Consider the following 22368-nt stretch of genomic DNA (forward strand, 5'->3'; position numbering starts at 1 on the left):
AAAAACTCACCACTATTCTTCTATTGCTTCCAGTTTTTTGAAACTCTTCTCAAAAGTTATGTCGTAATAGGTTATCATACTATTACTTGGGCGTTACGAATAGGCAGTGTTAAGGATGAAAACTGAGGTTGCATAACAATGTTTTCGTTGAGAGTTTTCCCTTTTCAAGAGCTAAAAGCAGATAAAAGAAATATTATGTATACACAGGCAGCAGATCAGATTGTACTTTCTATTTTTATTCTATACTGTAAATGAATTGCTAAGTTTTTAATTTATTACTGTTACCATAATTCACTTCCTCCTCTATTATTTCATGGAAATGGCAGACAGATCTTTCATCTTTTAAAGTAAATAAAGAAGTGTACTTCACTGCTAAATCACTTTGTAACATATTTCCAGACTAGGGTTGGTGCCACTGTGCAATGGGCTTGCAGTGCGCGGATGTCCGGCGACGACAGGTTGAAACTACCTGGTAGACCAGGAGGGGGAAAGTCTTGCACACTGCAAGTTCGCGCTATCTTAAGCCACGACACAAGACAACAGGCAAACTACAGTCTCAGCAATGCTGTACAAGTTCTTATTCTATGTGTTTGTTGATCGTTTCTGTCGGCATTATTATTAAAATAACACTGATCGCTTTTCTCATTTTCTATAACAACGCAATGTTTCAAATCCTTGCAAATTTTACGATTTTTTTAAAAAAAGTTTATTTAAAAATGGAAAAAATAGCTCCAGTGCTATGGCTAACTGATATTTCGCTTATCTACTCTGTTATAAGTAAGAATTAAAAAAATACCTAAAAATACCAGTTGTTCACAAGTAAAATAACGGTATTGGTTTTTACCGGTCAGTTTTTCCATCTCTACTCTCCACTACTACTCTCCAGAGTCTTTTCGCATCCAGTCTGTATCCTTGGAAACTGCATCAATGGCGTGTCAGGACTAACATAGCTCTCTTCGGTGCTAACTCTATGCACCTACGTACAAAGCACAAACAACCTTGTATCGTTATATCATTTTGATCCTAAGGCATTCATGAAAATAGTGTACTGTATTTTGCAACACAGAAGCTCACTGTCGAGACAGGTAAATGTTGCTTCTTAGTTCTCCTCCTCGTTTCTGTTCTTTGTCATCGCCCTTATTACCTGACCATTATGTTATCATTTTGCCGCATGTAAGTCTCCGGCAGTATTCGATTAGCGCACTCGAGCAAAGCTTCCGATATGCTGTTATAAGAGAAGTATGAACCAGAATGGGCAAAAATGGTTTGATCGTGAGCATGTTCAAGAAATCGCTCTGGAATTAGCCTCAGCGATAGAAAGGAAAACTGAACCCCCTTCTGCAGGATATGATTCTGTCTCTCTCGTCTTAACTATTGGGCAACCTCCCTGAATATTCTTAGCATAGTTTAGCGTTAGTTAGTTCGCGAAGAGGTTGAAATTCATGTACATCAATTAAAAAAATTGTCAGCAAAACTGCGGACTAATTATCATGTCTCAAAGGATGAAATAGAGTGATATTTATTATTTATTGCTGAGGACTGATATTGCTGAATTAAACGTGATATACATAAGAAATTGTGGGTGCTAACCGGCGTTATGTGGATAGAGTGGGCCCGTCAAATTGGTACTATCTCCAAGGAGTGTCCCACTGACGCAGGTTTACTAAGGGCTATCCTGTCTTGACTAGTGGCTAAGCGTGTTCCTTCAGCAGATTCAATTCCCCATTTTAAGGATAGCTGTCTATGCAGCTTTCTATGGGATTTAGGAACCGGCTTGTGGATTATCACATAAGCCTGTCGCATGAGGATGAAAATAACGTTGTCGTTTTTCGTGGATAATCGAACATAGACAGCACGCGTCATCTGATGGAGTGTCTTCACGTTTATTGTAGCGCAATGTGCAGGGCTTCTGTTTCGATAATAAGGAAAGCCACAGATACTGCCTGCAACATACTCCACCCTGGCTATGATTCCCCCAATATGAAGGCCAAATTTTTCTCAGACTCTTTTTAACAACGGATGAGTTACCTGATATCTCGCCGAAGCTTTCAGTTGTTGTGTTACTCAATCCGCCACAAGATTAACAGCAAACTCTTCCTTTAAAAATCATTTATTCTTTGCAATTGCTTATCAGGTACTTTTCTCCTCATTGAAAGCTGCTATTTTAGAGCAAAAGAGCCTAGATCCACTTTGGAAAAGCAAACTGAAATCCATTTGTGGGCTGTTAATATGATTCGAAAATAAGCTAGGCACTATTTTTGTAACCCTCCGTAAGTTTGAAGCACTCCTGCTCTCTTCACATCAGAGACGTAGTCTATCACAATGTGCCTGTTTTACATGGACGTAAATTTTTATAATTTAAGAGACAGCAACAAGTATGACGGAAGACAAACACAAAACGAGAACAAAATCGTAAAAATGTCACTAGTGCTTTACACTAAGTAGCAATCATAGTTTTCTAGCAGCATGTCCTGTGACAGTTGGCGGCAGACACACGTAAACAATATTGCAGGTAACTACCGCGAGTTTCGCTGTTTTACCGGTGAGTACTGGTCGCTGGTCTTTGTGCAGTGCACATTTTAATATACAGTGTGTTCGGAAAGCTGCTGCGCAGTTACAACATATGATGGAAATAGAGTCAACGGCCGAATATACAAATGCGAACCCGCTTCATTTTGTTGAAAAACCCTTTCTGAAGATCTGACTGTTATATGATTTTCACGTACGCAGTTATTTCAGTTTTAAAGTCAAAAAACGTTGGTGAGCGATTGCTATACTTTAAAGATTTTGCCGCAGCCCAAATAAAAATGTGAAGTGAAGCGAGGTCCGGCAAGCGACGTGGGCATAGGTTTTTCGACATGACACATTCCCCAAAAAATTCTTTCAGAAGACGCAAAATGTTAGCTGTACACGCAGCAGCGCCGTCTTGTTGAAACCATGAGTACTTTCATTTCGTCCTCCTTCAACTGGCCAATGAAATCGTGGATAATTAAACAATAAGGTCCACTGTCCACGATTTCTCGAAAAAATGAAGGTCTAGTATCGTACCGTCTGGATTTTGCCGACCACACTCCAGTTTTCTGATGATGCAACGGTGTTTCAAGCACAGGAAGTTGATGTGAACTATTTGCAGTAACGGATTTCCTTTTCATGATCCGCATCTTTCAATTGTTACTCTGGTCTCACTTTATACGGGAACAATTTAAATGTTTGCCTAACCGCTTTATGCGCGGATGCAAGACAATATTTTTCCTTTGGCCAACTTGCGCAGCGACTTTGCCGGGCTCTGCTTCATAGAATTATAAATATCATACAACTTCTGCTCGTTTAGTTTACATAGTCTTCCAGCTAGGTCGGCACCTAGCACTGAGCGAAGCTTGTGCTTGCTAATTAATACTTAAGAATAGTTCAGTTTTAGTGTAAATCCCCACTGAAAAAGTTTGAGCTTTTTATGAGGAATATCGATTCTTTACTATGCTATCTGTCGGACAGCAGCAAACAGTTAATAGTCTGTGGTGATTCCAAAGTAGATTTTCTGATAAGAAAAACGATCAGGAAACCTTGTTTGGCTCCTAGAATGTAATCTCAATAATTAATTTTTCATCTGGGGTGGATTAAAGCAGTGGGATCATAATTGATAATATTTTCCTTGGTGAAGCCTAACATAAGAAAGATCTTAACCAATTCCAGCCGTTAAGCGGCGTGTTGTCGTCAGAGTCTGTAAATACAATTCGTTTGCAGCGTTTGTTTGTTTAAATCATCTGTTTTTCGGCTGGTACGGGGACTTTTCCTTTGAGTTACGTTTCTTTACAATTCTACAATTTAATGTTGCTTAGTTTGCATGCATAACTAAGGAAAAAATATATACTGCGTATAGGAAAATAAAGAAAATCTTTGGAGAAAATACAGACAGCTGCATGAATACCAGGCACTCAGATAGCAAGCTCTTGTTAAGCAAACAAGGGAAGGCTGAAAGATGGAAAGAATATATGCAACAGGCATGAAGAGGAGAATGAAAGTTGAGGACAGAATTATGGAATGGGAACAAGAAATAGACGACAATAAGGTGGGAGATACGCTACTGCGAGAAGAATTTGACAGATTATTGGAAGATCTAAGTCGAAACGAGGCACATGAATTACACTACATTCCCTTAAAACCGTTGGGATCCTTGGAAGAACCAACCATGACAAACCTGTTCCAGCTGGTATATAGGCTGTCAGACAGGTGAAATGTAATGTAATAATAGCAATTCCAAAGACGACAGGTTTGGACAGATGTGAATATTACCGAAACATCAATTCAATAACTCATGGTTGCGAGGTACTGAAACGAATTATTTACAGAAGATCGGAAAAAATGGTAGACGCCAGCCACAGGCAACATCAGTTTGGGTTCCAGGGTAACGTAGGAACACGCTAGGCAAAACTAACAATATGGCTTATCTTAGAAGAGAGACTGAAGAAAGTACACCTACTTTTAAAGAAACAACATAATTTTCCTCCTAGCCTTGTTATGAAATGTATTTATTCACCACTTTCGCTATGTCGGCTTATAATGACATTCTCGAATGACAGCTCACTAAGAAGTACGTCAATGCACATTGTACCTTTATCACAACACTGTCCTCGTATTAAACATGCTTACATATTCCAAGTGTGTAATAAGACGGAAGCGCTATACGTAATAATTGCTGTCGAATCCATGTCATCTTGGTATATAATTTTCCTGTGTGCCAACCAAGTGTGACATTTGACAAATGGATACTATTTTGGGAAGAGTTTATAAGATGAACGTTAACAGAAGATAAAAAGGGATAATAGAATATAGTCGAATGAGATCAGATGCTTCTGAAGGAACTGGTTAAGGAAATCAGGCACTGATAGTAGTAGACGAGTTTTGCTATTTGGGTGGGGAAAAACAACTGACGCTGGCCGAAGTAAAGAGGATATAAAATGCAGACTTGTAGTTGCGAGGGAAGTGTTTCTGAAAAAGAGAAATGTGTCAACATTAAATATAAACTGAAGCAATATATACACGTAATAATTACTGTCGAATCCATGTCATCTTGGCATATAATTTTCCTGTGTGTCAACCAAGCGTGACATTTGACAAATGGATAGTATTTTGAGAACAAGTTATAAGATAAACGTTAACAGAAGAAAAAAAAGGAGTAAAGTATAATATAGCCGGCCGCGGTGGTCTCGCGGTTCTAGGCGCGCAGTCCGCAACCGTGAGACTGCTACGGTCGCAGGTTCGAATCCTGACTCTGGCATGGATGTGTGTGATGTCCTTACGTTAGTTAGGTTTAAGTAGTTCTAAGTTCTAGGGGACTGATGACCACAGCTGTTAAGTCCCATAGTGCTCAGAGCCATTTGAACCATTTGAAGTAATATAATACAGTTGAATGAAATCAGGTGCTGCCGAAGGAAGTGGCTTAGGAAATCAGGCACTGAGAGTAGTAGACCAGTTTTGCTATTTGGGTGGGAAAAAAACTGATGCTGGCCGAAGTAGAGAGGATATAAAATGCAGACTTGTAGTTGCGAGGGAAGTGTTTCTGAAAAAGAGAAATTTGTCAACATTAAATATAAACTGAAGTACACTCTAAGGAAAAAACGACGTGTTACGAAGGAATTATCCGAATGGTACGGAATTCAGTAGATGCTATGTAGATGTACAGACAAACAAATGATTACGATTTCAGAAAAATTGGATTATTTAATCAAGAGAAAGAGGGTCACAAATTGAGCAGTTAAATAACGCGTTGGTCTACCTCTGGTCTTTATGCAAGCGTTTGTTCGACCTGAAATTAATTGACAGAGTTGTTGGATGTCCTCCTGAGGGACGTCGTGCCAGATTCTGTCCAACTGGTGTGTCCCGAGCTGGTTGAAGAGCCCTGACCATAAAGCTCCAAATGTTCTCAGTTGGAGAAGGATCCGGTGACCTTTCTGGCTAAGGTAGAGTTTAGCAAGGACGAAGACAAGCAATAGAAACTATAGTCATGTGTAGAAGTGCATTAGGTTCCCGAAATGTAAGCCCAGAATGGCTTGCCGTGCTTGGCTTAGAATATCGTCATTGTACCATGTGCGCTCTCAGACACGCCTTCACTAGTCATCGGGGCTAACTTCAAAGCGAGACTCATTACTGAAGACAATTCTACTCAAGTCAATGAGATTGCAGGCCGACGGCGCATCTGGAGACGTGGGATACAAAACTGACTCTCGGCCACCATACTGCCTGACAGCCAGGAGTAACAGTCTGGGGTGCCATCTCTTTTCAAAGCAGGGCCCCATTGGCTGTCATTCGCGGCAGCCTTACAGAGCAGCGGTGTGTCTACGATATTCTACGCCCCTTTTTGTTGCTCTTCATGACAAGCCATCCTGGACTTGCATTTCAGCAAGATAATGGCCGCCCGCACACGGTGAGAGTTTATACTGCTTGTCTTCTTGCTTAACAAGCCATAACTTGGCCAGAACAATCGCCGGATTTCTCCCCTATCGAGAACGTTTGGAGCATTGAGGACAAGGCCCTCCAATCATCTCGTAATTTTGATGATCTAACGCGTCAGTTGGACAGAACCTTGCACAATATACCTCAGGAGGTCATACAACTCTATCAATCAGTGCCAAGCCGAATAACTGCTTGCATAAAGGCCAACGGTGGATCAACGCACTATGGACGTGCACAATTTGTGAGCTCCTTCTCTTACGTAAATCATCCATTTTTTCTGAGATTGTAATCATTTGATTATCTGCACATGTACATGGCATTCACCGACTTCCATCCGATTAGTATAATTCCTTCATGCTCCGTCGTTTTTTGTCGTAGAGTGTATTAGCATTTTTGTAGAAGCAGCTTTTTCCGAAATGTTTATAAGTACCTGGAGTAAATAGTTAATATACAGGGTGTTACAAAAAGGTTCGGCCAAACTTTCAGGAAAAATTCCTCACACACAAAGAAAGAAAATATGTTACGAGGACATGTGTCTGGAAACGCTTACTTTCCATGTTAGAGCTTATTTTATTACTTCTCTTCAGATCACCTTAATCATGGAATGGAAACACACAGCAACAGAACGTACCAGCGTGACTTCATACACTTTGTTACAGGAAATGTTCAAAATGTCCTCCGTTAGCGAGGATACATGCATCCACCCTCCGTCGCATGGAATCCCTGATGCGCTGATGCAGCCCTGGAGAATGGCGTATTGCATCACAGCCGTCCACAATACAAGCACCAGGAGTCTCTACATTTGGTACCGGGGTTGCGTAGACAAGAGCTGTCAAATGCCCCCATAAATGAAAGTCAAGAGGGTTGAGGTCAGGAGAACGTGGAGGCCATGGAATTGGTTCGCCTCTACCAATCCATCGGTCACCGAATCTGTTGTTGAGAAGCGTACGTACACTTCGACTGAAATGTGCAGGAGCTCCATCGTGCATGAACCACATGTTGTGTCGTACTTGTAAAGGCACATGTTCTAGCAGCACAGGTAGAGTATCCCGTATGGCGGTGAATCGAGGAGGTACAGTACATACTGACGAAACTAAAATGAGCTCTAACATGGAAATTAAGCGTTTCCGGACACATGTCCACCTAACACGTTTTCTTTATTTGTGTGTGAGAAATGTTTCCTGAAAGTTTGGCAGTACCTTTTTGTAACACCCTGTATACAGGTATAAATATACACAAAAATGTGTCTGTATCGCCTGTGTTCACTTACTTTGCTAAATTAAAAGTGGATAACACATGGCAGAATTAAGTTGGATGGGACGAGGACGACCTCCAAAGGTATTCAAGAACGACTGCCACCCAAAAAAATTCAGGCCTCTAATAGCTTCCATGAAAAACCGGAGACGAAGTCTTGAGCCTCGTGGACAGAAGAAAGAAGAGAGAAACAAGGAGATTTGTCGAAAAAAATGGAAGAAAAGAAAGGAGAATCAGTTGAAATAACAGTAGTCCATGACGGTTCATACTTAAAGAGAGAAATAAAATCACTATCTTCTCTACCGAGCGAGGTGGCGCAGTGGTTATCACACTGGACTTGCGTTCGGGAGGACGACGGTTCAATCCCGCGTCCGGCCATTCTGATTTAGGTTTTCCGTGATTTCCCTAAATCGCATCAGGAAAATGCCGGGATGGTTCCTTTGAAAGGGCACGGCCGACTTCCTTCCCCGTCCTTGCCTAACCCGATGAGACCGATGACCTCGCAGTTTAGTCTCTTCCCCCAAAACAACCCAACCTTCGCTATCTTCTCTGGTTTTAGTTCTTGAGGAAGAACGGGCTACCATTCCTCCGTAGATATACAGACATCCCACTGCAAGTGCCCCAGCAGAGTTCAGCCCATTGTAAAGGTTCAAAAATGGCTCTGAGCACTATGGGACTTAACATCTATGGTTATCAGTCCCCTAGAACTTAGAACTACTTAAACCTAACTAACCTAAGGACATCACACAACACCCAGCCATCACGAGGCAGAGAAAATCCCTGACCCCGCCGGGAATCGAACCCGGGAACCCGGGCGTGGGAAGCGAGAACGCTACCGCACGACCACGAGATGCGGGCCATTGTAAAGGTGAAGGGTGGCCACACCCCATATTAATGTCCACTAACAGGTGTCCGGAGTCTTTAGACCAGATAGTGTGTTTAAAACTAGTGGACGACGTAGGGTCATGCGAGAAACTGTTAAGCACCTACAACTCAAATACTTAATTCAAAATCTAAAACAAGGTAGTCACTCGTTGCATTTTATTTCGCAATCCTGTGTTTTGCGAATTGCAGTCACAGAAAGAACCTTATATGATTATAGAAGTATTCATAAAATAAAAGCAAATGTATACTAATGTAGAAGAAATTGTCTTTAGAAAGAAATAACGCCATGAGATTGTCTCACAGACCACCCTACTTAGATTGTGCCACCTAGCCAATAATCTGATTGAAACGCAGTTAATGATTCATGGAGCAATTTAGAATCTTACTGCGGAATCACAGTTCAGAAAAAAGTACCTGAATAATATGCTCCATAACAAGTGTCGTAAGCTACAGGCGACTGGAAACAACAGTCTCAAATATATGATTATTTGTGACTGTCATTCATTTCACCACACTTATCTTTTATTTCTACTTACTTCACGTAATTTAGGAAACTACTTACTACTTACATTGAGTAACGACCACTGCAGTATCTTTCTCGTAAAATTCCAACTTTATCAGTACTTTTAAACCAGCGATTATTTTGTTCCTCTTCATGCAATGCATGCTTAGACTTTTTCAGTTTTAAGTGCTTCACGCCATATATCAACATCTCGGCGCCCGAAACGCCCAGCCTGTGTATTTATTTGAGTGATAATTCATTTTTGGACAAGCTACAAAGGCAAATTATCCAAGTGTCCGTATACTTCTACGCTTATATATTTATAATGTAATACAAATTCTTGTGTTTGAGAGTAGGAAGTATCTACAAATCCAACCTATTAACTAACAATTTCAATAATATTTCACGGATACGACAGCGCCTGTTTCCTTTTTCTCTCCCGGCACACACTGTTATTTGCCACGAGTCATGTGCAGTAGCCAAAAGGAGGTACTCTACAAACATGGTTATATTTTAGAATGTATCTGCGCTTAGATTTTCGTGAAAGTAAGTTAATCACGGGAAACAAAAGTTTTGTAAATATATTTGAGGTATTTTATTACACTCTTCATGTGACAACAGAGCCATAGAAATCTGAGATATAGATGTAGAGCCATAAATGCCAGTGAGAAGGTTGCCTGCTGTCCTGCAACCGGAGTTCCACAGCCGTGTATCAAGGACACGATTAGAGTGGGGAACTCCATAATATATGCTCTGACGTTCCTCTAGTGCCTTAATTCGTTATTTTTTCGGATAAGCTGCTTCCCTGACGAGAGGTGTTTCTGTTTATGCAATACGATAGAGGAGAAGTTATGATTCCAGAGTCTCTCATTTATAAATTTTGCATGTGACTGTCTAGACGGTAACCTTAGATACATGGTTACGGAAGCATACTGCCTTCATTATCGTGATTTATGTCAGGTATTGACGTATGAGAAGGATCATTATGCCGTATTACTGAAACCTGAGTAGCTGCTATTTATTTTTTCTTTTACTGATGCAATTATATGAACTAAAATAAAGCCTATAATGATAAAAATAACTCTGTGCTCTGAATTTCTAGAGGATGTGCCTAGTTTTCACAGCTCAGCTCATACCTATAATCTGTTCTTTTTCTCAGACTCCAACAGCATAAAAGCTCACGAGGGAAGAAATACTCTCAGTAAAAACTGAAAAAAACTCAAGTCTCTGAACAACAGCCTCAAATGAGTAAATCTTTACTCACATATAACTTACATTTTATTCAATAACGATTATAATCACAGTATCATACACTTTCCAGCACATTGCGTGGCACAGTAATTTCAGTATCAATCCCCAAGATTGGCAAAGTTTTACAGAAGTTCGAAATATGGCGCGTACTTCAATGCGAGATGCTTTTAATAATTTCCACAACGAGATTCTGTCTCGAAACCTGGCAGAAAACCCAAAGAGATTCTAGTCATACATAAAGCAGGCCAGTGGCAAGACACAATACACAATCAATACCTTCACTGCGCGATAACAACGGTGAAGTCACTGATGGGAGTGCCACTAAAGCAGAGTTATTAAACACGGTTTTCCGAAACTCCTTCACCAAAGAAGACGAAGTAAATATTCCTGAATTCCAATCAAGAACAACTGCCAAGATGAGAAACATAGAAGTAGATATCCTCGGTGTAACGAAGCAGCTTAAATCACTTAATAAAGGCAAGGCCGCCGGTCCAGATTGTATACCAGTCAGGTTCCTCTCAGAGTATGCTGATAAAATAGCTCCATACTTAGCAATTATATACAACCACTCGCCCACAGAAAGATACGTACCTAAAGACTGGAAAATTGCTCAAGTCACACCAATACCCAAAAAGGGAAGTAGGAGTAAACCACTGAATTACAGGCCTGTATCACTAACGTCGATTTGCAGAAGGGTTTTGGAACATATACTGTATTCGAACATTATGAAGTACCTCGAAGAAAACGATTTATTGATATATAGTCACCACTGATTCAGAAAATATCGTTCTTGTGAAACACAACTAGCTCTTTATACTCATGAAGTAATAAGTTCTATCGACATTGGATGTGAAATTGATTCCATATTTTTAGATTTCCAGAAAGCTTTCAACACCGTTCCTCACAAGCGTCTTGTAATCAAACTGCGTGCCTACGGAGTATCGCCTCTGTTGTGCGACTGGATTCGTGATTTCCTGTCAGGAAGGTCACAGTCCGTAGTAATAGAGGGAAAAGTCATGGAGTAAAACAGAAGTAATATCCGGCGTTCCCCAAGGAGTGTTATAGGCCCTCTATTGTTCCTGATCTATATTAACGACATAGGAGACAATCTGAGTAGCCCTCTTAGATTGTTTGCAGATGATGCTGTCATTTACCGTCTTCTTAAGTCATCAGATGATCACAACTACTTGTAAAATGATTTAGATAAGATATCTGCATGGTGCGAAAAGTAGCAATTGACCCTGAATAAAGAAAAGTGCGAAGTTATTCACATGAGTACTAAAAGAAATCAGCTAAATTTCGATTACGCGATAAGTCACACAAATCTGAGGGCTGTAAATTAAAGGAAATTCTTAGGGATTACAATTACAAATAACCTAAATTGGAACGGTCACATAGATAATATTGTGGGTATAGAAAACAGAGCAAACCAAAGAATGCGATTCATTGGCAGAATATTTAGAAGGTGCAACAGGTCTACCAATGAGACTGCTTACGCTACGCTTGTCCGCCCTATTCTGGAGTACTGCTGTGCAGTGTGGGACTGACTGATGACATCGAAAAAGTACAATGAAGGGCAGCTCGTTTTCTACTATCGCGAAATAAGGGAGATAGTGTCACATACATGATACATAAACTGGAGTGGCAATCATTAAGACAAAGGCGTTTTTCGTTGCGACGGGATCTTCTCATGAAATTTCAATCACCAGTTTTCTCCTCCGATTGCGAAAACATTGTCTTCTCACCCACCTACATACGGAGAAATGATAATCACGATAAAATAAGAGAAATCAGGGCACGCACGGAAAAATTTAAGAGATCGTTTTTCCCGCATGCCGTTCAAGAGTGGAACGGTAGAGAGACAGCATGAAGGTGGTTCATTGAACCCTCTGCCAGGCACTTAATTGTGAATAGCACAGTAATCACGTAGATGCAGATGAGTGTTGCACTTTGCTTTCACCTGTTACCCACTGGCATTCAAAAGAGCTTTCATTTATCTCAGAATGGATAAATAGCGGTCCAGTGAAGTTTTCAGGGGACTCTTATACCATTCTTGCTGAAAGATGGCGGCAATTTCAGGTAACGATGATGGTGTTGGGCAGTGATCACGCACCCTTCTCTCCAAAGCAGACCACAGAGACGAATAATATTGAGATATGGTGACTATAGTGGCCAGAGAAAATACGACAATTTATTCCCGTGCTCACAAAATCAGTCTTGGAGGATGCGACCTGTGTGAACAGGGACGTCTTGGAAGTCAGCATCACCAAAACGGAACAAATATTGGACCATGGGATGGATCTGACCAGTCCAAATGGTCCCATAATTCTTAGCAGTAAAGCAACCTTCCAGAGTAATCATGGTACCCTTGGAACACCGCGATGTGGCTGCCCAAATCATCACCGAACTGCCCGCCATGTTCCATTCGTGGGACGAAAACTCGCCCAGGAGTTGGAAACAGTATTAAACACTATTCATCCGTCCAACTAACTTTATTCCATAATTGCGTAGTCCAGTTTTCATGGCTTTAGCATCACATTTTCCTGCTACGGGCATTTTTATCACCCATAAGTGGTTTCGGAATTCTAGCTTGCACGGGAATTCCCTGCTTATTGAGATCTCTTAGTGTTGTTTTGGTGCTGACAGTATTCACGAGATCGACATTTTGTTCTCCTGTAACTTCTGCCAGTGTAGGCCTCTTCAATGATCGTCCGTCGCAATCACTCAACACACACTTTCGTCTGCGATAATGCACTCATAAATACACTGCACAGAATGCTGTTCTGACCACGACTGACGCTTGCAACGTATTGCGAATATTGCACAAATGCCGCTTATGGTAAAATACAGCACCGCAACCTGTAGGCTTGGTTAGGATCCGCATTTATGATCAGGCATGCATTTCTCGTGGGGTTCCATAGTTCTGTCAAATCCTTCTACGCTTAGATCTACATTCCACAAGACACTGCACAGAAGATGGCGGAGAGTACATGTTATCAACTTTATTTCCTTCCGTTTCAACACTACTGGACATTAAAATTGCTACACCAAGAAGAACTGCAGATGATAAACGGGTATTCATTGGACAGATATATTATACTAGAACTGACATGTGATTACATTTTCACGCAATTTGGGTTCATAGATCTTGAGAAATCAGTACCCAGAACAACCACCTCTGGCCGAAGTAACGGCCTTGATACACCTGGGCATTGAGTCAAACAGAGCTTGGATGGCGTGTAAAAGTACAGCTGCCCATGCAGCTTCAACACGATACCACAGCACATCAAGAGTAGTGACTGGCGTATTGTGACGAGCCAGTTGCTCGGCCACCATCGACCAGACGTATTCAATTGATGAGAAATCTGGAGAATCTATCCCATACAAGACCTGCAACATGGTGTCGTGCATTATTCTGCTGAGATGTAGGGTTTCGCAGGGATCGAATGGAGGGTAGAGCCACGGGTCGTAAAACATCTGAAATGTAACGTCCACTATTCAAAGTGCCGTCAATGCGAACAAGAGGTGACCGAGACGTGTAACCAATGGCACCCCATACCATCACGCCGGGTGATCCGCCAGTATGGTGATTACGAATACAAGCTTCCAATGTGCGTTCACCGCTATGTCGCCAAACACCGATGCGACCATAATGATTCTGTAAACACAACCTGGATTCATCCGAAAAAATGACGTTTTGCCATTCGTTCACCCTGGTTCGTCGTTGAGTACACCATCGCAGGTGCTCCTGTCTGTGATGCAGCGTCAAGGGTAACCTTAGCTATGGTCTCCGAGCTGATAGTGCATGCTGCTGCAAACGTACTCGAACTATTCGTGCAGATGGCTGTTGTCTTGCAAACGTCCCCGTCTGTTGTTTCAAGGATCGAGACGTTTCTGTACGATCCGTTACAGCCATGCGCATAAGATGCCTGTCATCTCGAATGCTAATGATACGAGGCCGTTGGGATCCAGCACGGCGGTCCGTATTACCCTCCTGAATCCACCGATTCCATGTTCTGCTAACAGTCATTGGATCTCGACCAACGCGAGCAGCAATGTCGCGATACAATAAATTGCCATCGCGATAGGGCACAATCCGACCTTTATCAAAGTCGGAAACGTGATGGTACGCATTTCTCCTCCTTACACGAGGCATCACAACAACGTTTCACCAGGCAACGCCTGTCAGCAGCTGTTTGTGTATGAGAAATCGCTTGGAAACTTTCCTCCTGTCAGCACGTTGTAGGTGTCGCCACCGGCGCCAAAAGTGTGTGAATGCTCTGAAAAGTTAATCATTTGCATATCACAGCATCTTCTTCCTGTCGGTTAAATTTCGCGTCTGTAGCACGCCATCTACGTGGTGTAGCAATTTTATTGGCCAGTAGTATATTTTTTTCGAGAAGGCGCGCAGAAAATAAGGTTATAGTGTTTATTACATTCTGTCCAGTCATATTAATGTGACTCCACTCCCTATCAAAAGCCTCAATAACCACCTTTTGCAGCGTGGACCCTGCGAGACGAGCACGAAGAGAGTCCTGGAAGATACCGACAGGAATGTGGAGCCATGCCAACTCCAGCATTGTGGCTATCTGCTCTGGGTTTCTCAGTTGAGTATATATGGCGCGAACAACCCGATCAAGGTGGTCTCGCAGATTCACGATTGTGTTTAAATCCGGTGAGTCTGGAGGGCCGGGGAGTACGGTAAACTCATCAAATGGTTCAAATGACTCTGAGCACTATGGGACTTAACATCTGTGGTCATCAGTCCCCTACAACTTAGAAGTGCCTAAACCTAACTAACCTAAGGACATCACACACATCCATGACCGAGCAGGATTCGAACCAGCGACCGTAGCAGTCGCGCGGTTCCGGACTGAGCGCCTAGAACCGCTAGACCACCGCGGCCGGCGGTAAACTCAGTTTGCTGCACTTCGATCCAAGCACATGCACTGCGAGCTGTGTGAAATGTTGCATTGTCCTGCTGGTAGATGCCATCGTGATGAGAAAAAACAAACTGCATGAAGCATATACGTACCCAAGGATAAATGCATGCTTGTGTTGATCTGTTGTGCATTCCATAATGACGAGACCAACAATAAAATGCCCTCTGGTCTGGACCCTTCAGACGATTGTTGTAGGCTGTTTGCTGTCAGACGTTTCACGCCGTACACGCCAACGGACATCTGTCTAATGGAGCATAAAATATGATTCATCTGAAAAGGCCATCTGTCGCCACTCAGCGGACGTCGAATCGAGGTACTGATCTGAAAATTCCAGCTTTCATCGCCGATGAACGGCAGTTAGTGTGGGTGCAACCACCTGCTACCAATATGAAGCAGCATTCGCCGGGCGGTCGTTGAAAAGACACTTCTGGTAGCCCCTTGATTAATCTGGGTGGACAGTTGCTCATCAGTTGCACGTCTGTTTGCCCATATACATCTCCGCAGTCGCTGCTCACACCTCTCAACTACTGCCCGTGGTGCACTGCAGTTGCTTTGGATAGCGCCATTTTGCCACGCACGGTATACTTTAACCATGGCGCACCCGAACAGTTTGGAAACTTAGCCGTGTCGGAAATGATTCCACCCTTGTCCCGAAATTCAATGATCATGCTCTTTTGGAAGTCAAATAAATAGCTCCGTTTCCACATGTAATGGTACTTGAATTACGTAACCATTACGGCACCTCATCTCAACCTCTCGATACCTGCAATATTCTACTGTGTTTCTGTAAAATAGTTAACATATTTCTGTGACAACATTCAGATTTGATTTCATTAATGTAGAGGTACTTTGATACATCGATATGTTTATATTGCAATGATATTTTTCTTATGTGTATTCTTTCTTTTGTCACTATGATCTTTAACGTACTTGTAACTCTGATTTTTGGGCACGTAAGCGGGTATTAGAGAGTCAAGTCTTGGGCGTCATGTTGGAAAGACGCAAAAAATGGTTCAAATGGCTCTGAGCACAATGTGACTTAACTGCTGTGGTCATCAGTCACCTAGAACTTACATCTACTTAAACCTAACTAACCTTAGGACATCACACACATCCATGCCCGAGGCAGGATTCGAACCTGCGACCGCAGCAGTCGCGCGGTTCCGGACTGAGCGCCTTAACCGCTAGACCACCGCGGCCGGCGAAAGACGCAAATTGTAGTCAGTTTATGAAATGTGACCTTAACAGTGAGGAAGATATTTTCAAGTATGTTTTATGTTGTGAAGTGATGTTGCAACAAAAGTAATAAAAAAGAAGTGTAACTTAAATTCGGAGTGCTGATTACTGTTTTTACATCACCATTGTCTTAACTTGCAAAATTTTAGTCTTCAAGAATGGTTTATGAAACACGTCTATAAAACTTTTGAATATTTCAGAATAACACCTAGGCCTCTTTCCACCCGAGCTTGGAATCATCACTACCTAGATTTTCTACGATTGAGCCATGAGTTCACAACGAGACCAGCGCGGGAAACACGAAAAGATGAGTGCCTAGTTTATCCATTATTTCATGAAATGAGTTTATTAAATGCTCTAATGACACCTGCCACATAATATAACTTTGATGTTGCCCGAAAATGCAATATTTAGCAGCGTGAGCAACACTACAATCATAATTAATTTTTGACCTTTGTTGTGGTAGTGTTGTTAGACACATCACGAGAATGACTGCACTGTTTCCACGTTCCCCTCACACTCCACTGTTAATGCTGCCACTTGCCGTCTGTGAATTATTATTGTACTTTTACATCGAACATAGGCCGTGGTAACCTTAGTGTGACTGGATCGTGTCGTAGACTAGCTACTCGCTCCGACTTCGCACAGGGAACACAAAAAATCTACGGCCGGCGACTAGGCTGGCGTAACGGTGATAAATTATATACACAAACCTGTATCTATTACTGAAAACGGTGTTAAAATTGCTACAGTATTTCTTGAAAGTAATTTTCACAGACAGACAAAAAAATACGGTGCGAGGACTTTAATTTAAAATATACAGGGTGTTAGGAAATGGTATGGCCAAACTTTCAGGAAACATTCCTCACACACAAAGAAAGAAAATGTGTTATGGGGACATGTGTCCGGAAACGATTACTTTCCATGTTAGAGCTCATTTTATTACTTCTCTTCAAATCACACTAATCATGGAATGGAAACACACAGCAACAGAACTTACCAATGTGACTTCAAACACTTTGTTACAGGAAATATTCTTCCGTTAGTGAGGATACATGTATCCACCCTCCGTCGCATGGAATCCCTGATGCGCTGATGCAACCCTGGAGAATGGCGTATTGTATCATAGCTGTCCACAATACGAGTACCAAGAGTTTCTAAATTTGGTACCGGGTTGCGTAGACAAGAGCTTTCAAATGCCCCCATAAATGAAAGTCAAGAGGGTAGAGGTCAGGAGAGCGTGGAGGCCATGGAATTGGTCCGCCTCTATCAATTCATCGGTCACCGAATCTGTTGTTGAGAAGCGTACGAACGCTTCGACTGAAATGTGCAGGAGCTCCATCGTGCATGAACCACATGTTGTGTCGTACTTGTAAAGGCACATGTTATAGCAGTACAGGTAGAGTATCCCGTATGAAATCATGATAACGTGCTCCACTAAGCGTAGGTGGAAGATAATGTGGCCCAATCAAGACATCACCAACAATGCCTGCCCAAACGTTCACATAAAATTGTGTTGATGACGTTATTGCACAATTGCGTGCGGATTCTCGTCAGCCCACACATGCTGATTATGAAAATTTACAATTTTATAACATTGGAATGAAGCCTCACCCGTAAAGAGAACACATGCACTGAAATGAGAATTGACACATTGTTGGATGAACCATTCGCAGAAGTGTACCCGTGGAGGCCAATTAGCTGCTGATAGTGCCTGCACACGCTGTACATTGTACGGAAACAACTGGTTCTCCTGACCTCAACCCTCTTGACTTTCATTTTTGAGGGCATTTGAAAGCTCTTGTCTACGCAACCCCGGTACCAAATGTAGAGACTCTTGGTGCTCGTATTGTGGACGGCTGTGATACAATACACCATTCTCCAGGGCTCCATCAGCGCATCAGGGATCCCATGCGACGCAGGGTAGATGCATGTATCCTCGCTAACGGAGGACATTTTGGACATTTCCTGTTACAAAGTGTATGAAATCACGCTGGTACGTTCTGTTCCTGTGTGTTTCCATTCCATGATTAATGAGATTTGAAGAGAAGTAATAAAATTAGCTCTAACATGGAAAGTAAGCGTTCCCGGACACGTGTCCACATAACATATTTTCTTTCTTTGTGTGTGAGGAATGTTTCCTGAAAGTTTGGACATGCCTTTTTGTAACACCCTGTATAGGAAAGTACACGGTGGTCTTCCCTGTCGGTGGTGTACGTAGCCGTCCGGAGGCCGGACTACATGCGACCGTACATTCTCGTGGCCACTGCTTGCAGCTATCATGTACAGTGGCTGCGTTCCTGCCAAGTCTTTATACAATATCGCAGAAAGTACATCCAACTTCTTGTAGCCCTTTTACAAAACCTCGTCAGACTCAGTGAGGTGTTGATAATTCTTGACTAGCATCATCTCATCACTTCCGGTATCAGAGGTAACTAACGCTTGTAACCGTTACAGCTCGTATTTAAAAGCGAACCTGATCTGTACCCCCCGACAGTTGCTACTAGCCGGCCTAAGTGGCCGAGCGGTTCTAGGCGCTACGGTCGCAGGTTCGAATCCTGCCTCGGGCATGGATGTGTGTGATGTCCTTAGGTTAGTTAGGTTTAAGTAGTTCTAAGTTCTAGGGGACTGATGACCACAGATGTTAAGTCCCATAGTGCTCAGAGCCATATTTTTAAAGACAAATTTGGAGACACTTAATTTTGTCTTTTGTGTGGCTTTGTCATCGAGAAGTCTATAAACACTAATCTTTGTGTCACTGACAGCCTTTAGCGTGTTATCTAGATTCTTAGGTATACAGGGGAGGTCCTGCAACAGCATATTTCCATAGTAGTTACTGAAGGTTAGCGGGTTATCCTGATCGTTGTTTCATTGTGGCATGCTGTTTGGCCTTCACGCGCTATCGTAGTCAAAGGCGACTGTGACGTCAGTGGCTCGTGGCGGTCCGCAGTTCGCACTATGGCTGGCCATTATGGGACCATTTGCTCTCTCACTTCATATTTTCATCACAGAAGCACTAGTAGAGTTCAAAAACTACACTGTTTCATACCCGAAATTCGGATAATTCCCAACACCAAGAAGGAGCTGAGCAACATAAACGAAAGATGGTAGGTTTGTTTCAACATCTGAAAGATAATATCTGTTCAGATTTTGCGCCAGGTGCATAAGAGTGGCACTAGTAGGACCAGAAATGGTTCAAATGCTGAGGTCATCAGTCCCCTGGAACTTACAACTACTTAAACCTAACTAACCTAAGGACATCACACACATCCATGCCGGAGGCAGGATCCGAACCTGCGACCGTAGCAGTCGCGCGGTTCCGGACTGCGCGCCTAGGCTACGGTCGCAGGTTCGAATCCTCCCTTGGGCATGGATGTGTGTGATGTCCTTAGGTTAGTTAGGTTTAAGTAGTTCTAAGTTCTAGTTGACTGATGATCTCAGAAGTTGAGTCCCACAGTGCTCAGAGCCATTTGAACCATTTGAACATGGCCAGACGGAGTCCCAGAGTCAAGTGCTGCATTTTGTTTACAAGTAAAATAGCTCTTTTCATGACCATACTTCATAAAAACGCTGTGAGCGAAAAACTGTTGACGGCGATTTGGTACAGAGCGCTATTCAAATTTATCTACAAGAAAAGTAGCAGAGCTGACCGACAGAACTACTGTCCTCCAGCAAGGAGAGTTCTAATAGATATTATTTTCAAACAGAACGAGTTTCTTGCTAAAAATGGCCTTCTTCATGGACACCAGCACTGATTCAGAAAGAATCTGTCTTACGACACATCATTCGCGCCCTTCCCACATGGTAGTGTAACAATCATTTAAGGACGCAACCATTTGGATCAACGTTTCTAATATTTTATAAATCTTTTGACTCGTTATCGCGCCGGCCCATATAAACAAAATACGATTGAAGAGAGGAAATATCAAACGTTCTTGGTGCCAAATCACACATTTATCACGAAAATAAAAAAAAAACAATTTGTCTCTTTTTGTGCATAAATTACTTGCACAAAATATTAAGAAGGCATTCTGATGCCACAGATTAATGCCGTTCATCTCATCACTGCAAAACATAATGAAACACATTAGAAAATACAAGTTTTTTTCAAATTGCCAATAATACTAAGGTAGTACGGCTTATTTGTTACAAAATAAGTACAGAAATACAGCACTAATGTTTTACGTAGTAGGACTGTAGTCAGCAATAAGCATTTCTCATAGTTTTTAATTTCTTTACACAAGAATAACTACATTAAATTGAAGAAAAAGATATTTCAGTACTGAGTTCTGTTTCTTACAAAACTTCATTTTAGGTTTTAGATGTTGCAAAGTTTACTTCAGAACATCCTTTGGTGTGGAAGAAGAAATGGATTTTCGTATCATTTTTCAGACCGCCGATGTGTTGCTGTTCAATTCTCCAATTTTTTTTACTATTTCTGATACCCAAATTATCTCATTCAATTACAAAGATATTTTATAGATATCAATAAAAACTTATTGCATTTTGCTTACCACACAAAGTGCGTCCGGCCGGGGTGGCCGAGCGGTTCTAGGCGCTACAGCCTGGAACCGCGAGACCGCTACGGTCGCAGGTTTGAATCCTGCCTCGGGCATGGATGTGTGTGATGTCCTTAGGTCAGTTAGCTTTAAGTAGTTCTAAGTTCTATGGGACTGATGACCTCAGCAGTTAAGTCCCATAGTGCTCAGAGCCATTTGAACCATTTTTGAACACACAGTGTGCATCCATTAAATGTAAGAGATGACGCATGACACTTGGAACTCCAGACGGAAGCACTACTTAGCACACAGACAATGCGCTATTTAGTAATGAATGTTTTAAACATTTTTTTCCATGATTTGACACTTGGAACAAGTCTTGAGACATGCGACAGAGTATTGTGAACACAATAGCAGTGAAAAGGAGATTTGTAAAAAAGTGGCACGTATAATGTTTTATGTTTTCGATCTTCAGTTACATGTGTTATCTAACGAGGATTATGATTAGGCTGAGCACTTCACGACAGGCAATACTTTCCTGTTATCCTGAATAAGTGGTTTTCTACAGACACCTAGGTAATTCGATAGAATCCCTAAAAGTGTAATAGAGCCGTTACCAATCATCATGTAGACGTTACTACGACTAAAGTGCACCAACGTGCACCAATTGACGCCGACGGTAGCAACCTCCCTCCTGCATTTTAACAAATTGAAATTTTAAAAAATCCTGAAGTCGACTGTTTATTTTAATGCATACATATTGTGAAAATAGATCTACAGATATATTTATAGAAGTATGTTCCACATATTCTCCTAAACTACTGGACCGACTTAAAACAAACTTTGTGCACTTATTACTAACTGTTTGGAAAGAATTGTTGGGGCTGTAAGAACCACCTATCTATCAAACGGATGGGGGGATGAAAAAGCAATGCAGCCCATGACGCACGAATACCCTTACTTTAGTCATCCAGTATTTGAGAATGAGAGAACTGAGTGACTTGTAAAAAACTTGACACATAATTTAAAACCTTCGCGAAAATTTCTCTCGCTGACAAACCCACAATATTATGAAAGGAAGAAAGTTTATGACTTACTGCATTTTCGCTGTTCAGGCAGTAAAACTACCGTATCAAACAAGACGTTTTAATTTGTTACTGTTCTACTAATAACTGAATTTGCGACACACTTTGCACATAGTCTTCACACATACAACTGAATGCACTAACAGAACCAGGGCATTGTAGGACACATAGTTCGGGAGATATGACGTCATAACCACTGAAATGCGTGGAAAAATGCCTCGTCATGCATGACGTTTAAATTTATTACTTCTTTCATACTAGCT

The 22368-nt window shown here is 41.8% G+C and overlaps 1 protein-coding gene across 7 annotated transcripts in view; it reads right to left on the reverse strand.

Moving 5' to 3' along the window:
• LOC126298847 (nuclear factor 1 X-type) overlaps positions 1–22368 on the reverse strand; it is a 1745828-nt gene that overhangs the window by 985978 nt on the left and 737482 nt on the right. The gene's annotated exons all lie outside the window — the stretch shown is intronic.

This window comes from Schistocerca gregaria, chromosome X (assembly GCF_023897955.1).
Source record: "Schistocerca gregaria isolate iqSchGreg1 chromosome X, iqSchGreg1.2, whole genome shotgun sequence".
NCBI classification, from domain to species: Eukaryota; Metazoa; Arthropoda; class Insecta; order Orthoptera; family Acrididae; genus Schistocerca; species Schistocerca gregaria.